Source organism: Crotalus tigris, unplaced genomic scaffold (genome assembly GCF_016545835.1).
Source record: "Crotalus tigris isolate CLP2741 ecotype Arizona unplaced genomic scaffold, ASM1654583v1 scf7180000017847.2079705, whole genome shotgun sequence".
Lineage (NCBI taxonomy): Eukaryota > Metazoa > Chordata > Lepidosauria > Squamata > Viperidae > Crotalus > Crotalus tigris.
The window spans coordinates 405,421-412,242 of record NW_024096670.1 but is presented as its reverse complement, the minus strand read 5'-3'; the positions used below and the strand labels follow the sequence as shown (position 1 = coordinate 412,242).

At 43.4% G+C, this 6,822-nt stretch overlaps 1 long non-coding RNA gene across 1 annotated transcript; it reads right to left on the bottom strand.

The window, feature by feature from the left end:
• Positions 1-3,237, bottom strand: LOC120307974. Its single transcript, XR_005556713.1, has 3 exons — positions 2,861-3,237; positions 2,108-2,170; positions 1-130 (listed from the first exon to the last, which is right to left on the bottom strand). It is a non-coding gene; the product is annotated as an uncharacterized LOC120307974 (long non-coding RNA).
• Positions 3,238-6,822: the final 3,585 nt, after the last annotated feature.

The following is a 6,822-nucleotide window of genomic DNA, read 5'->3' as shown; positions in this document are numbered from 1 at the left end:
TAGTTTAGAGCGGATACTGTGTATTTGTCTAAGCCTTCCCTTCACACTTGAGGCAGTGGTCCAGGAACAAACACATGTTTGCTTGTTTTATGAGGTTTACAGAAACATTTCTTGTGTTGTCCAACAATCCCTGTAAGACAAAATGGGGAAAAAAAGAGAGAATAAACATAGTTGAAATAATGTGATATACACCAATCTCTACCCATTGATAGCTTTCGAGAATCATATTAAAAAAAAAAAAAAAGCAGCCTAGCACAGTCAATCTGTAAGGCAGGTTAGACTGACAGGGATGTTTCCACCCAGGATTAACTGAGGAGATTCACAAATGACAGAGAACGTCAACCTAGGATGCCTCAAGCACTAGTGGAGCATTCTATGCATTTGGCTACATTGGTAGAGAATAACAGACTAAAACTGTTGAGTCCTCGAGTCAATGGCGAAAGAAGAGCACACATTCTGATGGGTATAACAGCTTTTATTCTCTTCAGCTCTCTCCAACACAACTCAGAGGCTCGCAGGCCTCTCTTCCTCTAAATAGAATCCCCGGGCAAAAAGGTAACAAAGAATGGTGCGCTTTCGTGCCTTGCGCATGCGTGCAGGCTGGCGCCACTCAGTCTGGTCCCGGGCAGCTTGCAACAGCCCGGGACCATTGCAATGTCCCGAGCCTGCTTTTGCAGGTTCAGGACACAACAAAAACCTCCAGACAATCTCAACCTGGGCAAAGCTAGACTAAACTGTAGAGCTATCAAACGAGAAATCAAGATGGAGATTATGACCGTTTTTAAGCTAGTAAGACCGTCAGAGGAAAATTATTTGCAGATACCCTCAGTTCAATTTGGGCTTCTACCAGCTGACCTCTAATATAACATAGACAAAAGCATTGCCAAATAACACTCATCTGTAGAATAGGCTGTGGTTTCAAATAGCAGCACATCTCCTTTGTAAGAGATGGAGTGGCAAAACACGGGGCGGAGTTAAAAGAGGGAGCAGCCTAGAATCTCTACATAGACACATAGCCAGACTAAATGCAACCCCGCCCCTGCCAAATGCCTATTAACCCATATCTAACTCCAAGCAGGTGTTACCCACTAGATGAGAAGATTCCTGTCCATAGGGCTGTCAGCAATAAATTGGACCTTCATTGTGGACCATGACACCTTTCTGCTACTCATTAAACGAGACCCTCTTTTTCCAGAGCTTGACATCAAGCAGAATAAATATCCAGCCCTTTTGAGAAGAGACTGGACAGCCACTTGTCTGAAATGGTCTAGGGCAAGGATAGGGAACCATGGCTCTTTTATGACTCATGGACTTCAACTCCCAGAATTCCTGAGCCAGCCATGCTGAGGGGAAAGGGAGAGGTTTCCAAGCTGAGCCATGGCTGGCTCAGGGATTCTGGGAGTTGAAGTCCACCAGTCATAAAGCGGCCTAGGCCTAGGCCAGGGGTAGGCAAACTTGGCTCTTTAATGACTGGTGGACTTCAACTCCCAGAATTCCTGAGCCAGTCACGCTGAGGGGACAGGAAGAGGTTTCCAAGCTGAGCCATGCTGGCTCAGGAATTCTGGGAGGTGAAGTCCACAAGTCATAAAAGAGCCAAGGTTACCTATCTCTGGCCTAGGCCGCTTTATGACTCGTGGACTTCAACTCCCAGAATTCCTGAGCCAGCCATGCTGAGGGGAAAGGGAGAGGTTTCCAAGCTGAGCCATGGCTGGCTCAGGAATTCTGGGAGTTGAAGTCCACAAGTCATAAACGAGCCAAGGTTGCCTACCCCCAGTATAGGGGTTCCTGCCTGAGCAGGGGGGTTATTCCAAAACGGAATAACAGACTTGGGAGGGACCTTGAAGGTCTTCTAAAGATCCCTCCCAAGTCTGTTATTCCATTTTGGGAAATCAAGTCATTAAAAGCATTGCGTCCCTTCCTTAAAGCGGTTGTACCTTTTCCCAAACTTGCTGGGAAGCTTGAAAAAAAAAAGAGGGGCTGTTTTAATACTTGGGAGAGACAGAGAGAGGTGCTGGGTTAGCAAAGGAGCTATGTCAAAAATTTCTCAAAGCATGCAAAGGAGATGTCTGCATTTATGCTGATAAAAAAAAAATGACAGGAAACATACCTCCGTCCATCACAGGTAGGTGTTTCTTCATTTTGCACAAGCATCTTCTTCTCATTCGTGACCCTAAGGAATAATAATAATAAAAAAAATAAAAAAACCCAATAAAGAAGGAACAGGAGCAGGAGGAGGAGGAGGAGGAGAAGGAGGAGGAAAAGATGCACACCATTTACCAGTCGTCTCGCTTAGAAACTGAAGTCCCAGTCCCAGTTGTGATTATAAATCTAGGACTGCCTGCATAAGTGTTTTCCCTTGCTTGCTACTGCAAGCCACAATTAAAACACAGATCTTTGACATACATTGATGCCCACTGTCCTTGCTTTGAAAATGTTACTTATTTTTAATCATTTCTTCAGTATCGTGCTCCAAGGATTTTCTAACACCTCAGCGCTGTGACAAAATACATCTATGTCAATTCAAAGTGCAACAGAAAACATTTAACAGCCCCAACAGCACTGTCAATTGCAAACAGAAATTAATCTCTAGTTGTGTACAACTAGAGATTCAATTGCGTGCAGCCGAAATCCAGATTTTTGAAATCTTTTTTTTTTTTTCCTAACGATAGCGAACCATTTTTTTTTCAAACCTGGAGTACATCCATCGTGATGTGAAGTTAGGAAGTTCCCATTCGGAGGTAGTGTCCCGTGATTGCTAAAAGTATGCTAAATGAATCCAATTCATTTCTCAATTCAGCTTGCCGGTTCTTTGGAAAATTAAATGTTTTATGAATTAAACGCCCTGGACCCGAACGCTTACCTGCCCCATCAGCTGGGAAAGTCCCAAAGCAAAGAATCAAGATAAACAGCAAGGCAAAAACATTCCAGATCCTCATGATCTCAGCTAATGTAGCAACTTCTGCCCCTTAGAATAAATCTGAGGAGTTTAACACTAGGCTTTGTTTATGTACAGGGCATATAAAACCTCGCGTAATTGCGATGGGTGGAAAGAATCTGGGTTTTTATATTGGTGTGTAGAATGGGAAGAGGGCCGACCCACCCTTTGCATAATTCAGAGCTGGAGATTTGCCAAAAATGTCAATGCAAAGGGAACTTTGGAGTCGAGAGCTACTGTTTGATCATGTTGGACTCTGTTTCAATGACTCACAAAATTATAAAATTTATGACTGGGAAGATAACCTATGGCCCTCTATTGTAAACCCTTCCTGCGAAAAAGCCAACACAATCCTGGGCTGTACTAATAGAGGGATAGAATCAAGAACACGTGATGTATCAGTACCGCTTTGCAAAGCCTTAGTATGGCCACATTTGGAATACTTTAATTCAGCGGTTCTCAACCTGTGGGTCGCGACCCCATTTGGGGTTGAACGACCATTTCACGGGGGTCGCCAAAGAACGTGATGCGCCTTTTTTTTCCTCAGCCGGCGCAGGGGGTGGTGCCGCGCATGCGCGCTGCGCAGGGGGTGGTGCAGGGGGTGGCGTCACGCATGCGTGCTGCGCAGGGGGCGGTGCATGGGGGCGGCACCGTGCATGCGCCATGCAGGGGGTGGCACCGTGCATGCGTGCCGTGCAGGGGCCGCCGCCGCGCATGTGCACCGCGCAGGGGGCGACCCCGTGCATGTGTGCCGCGCAGGGGGCACCGGCGCACATGCATGCCACACAGGGGGCACCGCCGCGCAGGTGCGCCGCCTCATGACCGGGGTTGCCGGTATAAAAAGACCACTGCTTTAACTGCATCCAGTTTTGGTTACTACAATGTAGAAAAGTTGTGGAGACTCTGGAAAGAGTGTGGAAAAGAGCAACAAAAACGATTAGGGGGCTGGAGGCTAAAACACGCGAAGAACGGTTGCAGGAATTGGGTGTGTCTATTGTAATGAAAAGGACTAGGGTGATAACAATAGTTTTCCAATATCTAAGGGGTTGCCACAAAGAAGAGGGGGTGAACTTATTTTCCAAAGACCAGAAAGCAAGACAAGAAACAATGGATGGAAACTAATCAAGAGAAGAACCAACCTATTGTAGAACGAAGGAGAAATTTCCTAACAGTGAGGACAATAAACCAGTGGAACAGCTTGCCTCCAGACGTTGTGGGTGCTCCATCACTGGAGGTTTTTAAGAAAAGACTGGACAGTCTCTTGTCTGGATGGTATACTATAGGGTCTTCTGCTTGAGTAGGGAGTTGGACTAGAAGACCTCTAAGGTCCCTTCCAAATTCTGTTACTCTGATTAAACACAATGCTCAGTCCTTTGATTCAAGATTTATTTCATGGCAGGATTTTAGTGTCTGAAATGGTATATAGGCTCCCCTGCTCAAGCCGGGGGGGGGGGAGAAGGGGTCAGACTAGATGACTTTGACAAACCTTGACTGTGCCAAGATTTGGGTTTTTTTCTTTCACCATCTAAAGACTGCACTGCTGTTTCTGCATACCTTCCTGAGATCACCACTGATCGTGAAACGGTCCACTCCTCTCAAATAGATTATCCTCTCTGTCCCTTTGACTTGAATCATGCCCCATTGAGAAAACGGGAAATAATCCATCAATATCTTCGCTGGACCTGCGATGTTACGTTACGGTGGCTAATCTCTTGGTGTTTCCCAAACGGAGTAATGATAAGAGATTGCCCCTCTTTGAGGAAGTAAAATCTGTTTGCATTTTTTTCGCTTGACGGATGGATAGCTATACTGCTTGCGTGTCCATGTCTAACACCAAGAGGTTCTGAAGTCCATAAATCTGCTCCCACAGGTGAGTTGTTATTGACTGGATCAAGACATTAATTCTATGTGATAAGATCCGTACATAGCAGTGGAATATGTTTATGTCCTGTTCAGAAGGCAAACCTTTATAATTTTTTGGGAGGCAAAAAAAAAAAAAAAAAAAAGGTGGAAATGTAAAGGTATGCAGCAAGACCAAGTATCAAAGTTCAAGTCTCAGACACAAAAACGGTCTTTGATACACCTAGGTTGGGCAGGTGTGACAAGGCCACCCTTTTATTTATTCAAAGATTAGACCCCGGTGGAATGCAACCTGTTCTTCAGGATTTCGTGATTAGGGTGTCTACAATTCCCAAGAAGGTGGGTGATCCACTTCCTTATTGTCCATGGAACTCTGTGAGGTGTCAAGGTCTACTTGCTTTCTGAAGCAAGTTGGCCAGTCTACAAATGGGTGGGGCCAAAAGGTTTGATCCCACCCCAGGAGCAAGACATGGAATGGTGGTGAGTCATATGGGGCCAAAGGTGGTCCTTTCCCATCAAGACACAAAACCCCGGCCTTGCTATGGAAACCAGTTTGGCATAAAAGGAAAGCTAGAATAAGATTTAAGAACATGACTTATGGTTTTATGTAATGGGTTTAAAAGGCTTATTAGATATGGACTGATTTATGGCTTAAGTTAGTTAAATAAGAGGTTAGATTGACTAAAAATTAACTAAAGGTTTGAACTTAATAAGAAGTTGTTTTGTTTATGTATTAATGTGTTTTGGATATAGTAACTATGGGAGGATGTTAAAGAAATTTGATACAGATATTGAGGGATTGATTGTTAGATTATAAAGAATAATAGAAATAGAAAGGTATTTTTTCTCTTTTCTTTTTTTGTTTTGTTGTTTTTTCTTCTTTGTCTTTTTTCCTTTCTCGATTTGAACTAATATTTTCTTTTCTTATTAGAACTGATAGTCATTTTGTAATGGAAGAGGAATAGGAAAAAAGAAATGATATTAATACATGTTTATTGAATATGTTAAGGGAAAAGGCTATGGGGAGACTCCCAAAGTGTTAACTAGGTATTTAGATTAGAAATATGGAATATAGCAAGTGAAATAGTCAAACTTAACACAGGATCTGGATTTGTGGATTTATTTAGATGAAAGATTATTGAGGATTGTTGATTGATTTAATTGTATTGAAATATATCAATTTGAATATAATATGTCATTAGAGGGAAAAGAGAGGTTTTTAATGACTTAATCTGAACTTTATGAGTATGACTTTGTTTTGTGGACAATTGATTGCCCTGCCACGTTGTTTCTTAAGCACTTGTTTGTAAAATGGAAAAACCATTAAAATGTTTTTTCAAAAAAAGACACAAAACCCCAATTTTATAACAACTACAGGTAGCCTGTTTGTTCAGTGACCGTTTGAAGCTACAATGGCATTGAAAAAAGTGACCGATGACTGTTTTTCACACTTACTGTCAGAATGTCTTCATTTCATATTTTTGGGGTTTTGCCATTCCGATGGGAGGGGGAATTTTCCCCCCGTTGGGAGGGGGGGGGCTCACGGATGTATTTCCTTTACTTTGTTCTCTCCATCTTCGATGTATCTCTGTTGAGTGTGAAAAGGGGGATGAATGTACCAGGGGCCATATGCCTTATCTCCACTTATCTCCACTCTGTTGTAAAGATGTTGTAAAGATGCGATGTGTGGGAACCATCCCTCATCGCTCCAGTTCCCATAACAACGTCTCACCTGTGGATTGGCGAAAAACGAACTGGACAGCTGGGCACTGGGCAGGGTCTTATGAAGGGGAGTTTTTAATGTAACGTTTTGCGCGGGAATTCTTTAGATCTTGCCTTGCCTTTCTGCTTTCACTACCTCTCAATAAAAGTTCCTGTTGGAACAATGCCGGTTTCAAGCGTTGTGTTTTCTTGGGAGTGCTAGCTGAAGCAGGACCTTACACTTACGACTGTTGCACCACCCCTGTGGTCACATCATCAAAATTCAAATGTGGTCACAAGTTGCAATTGCATACTGCAATTTCTTC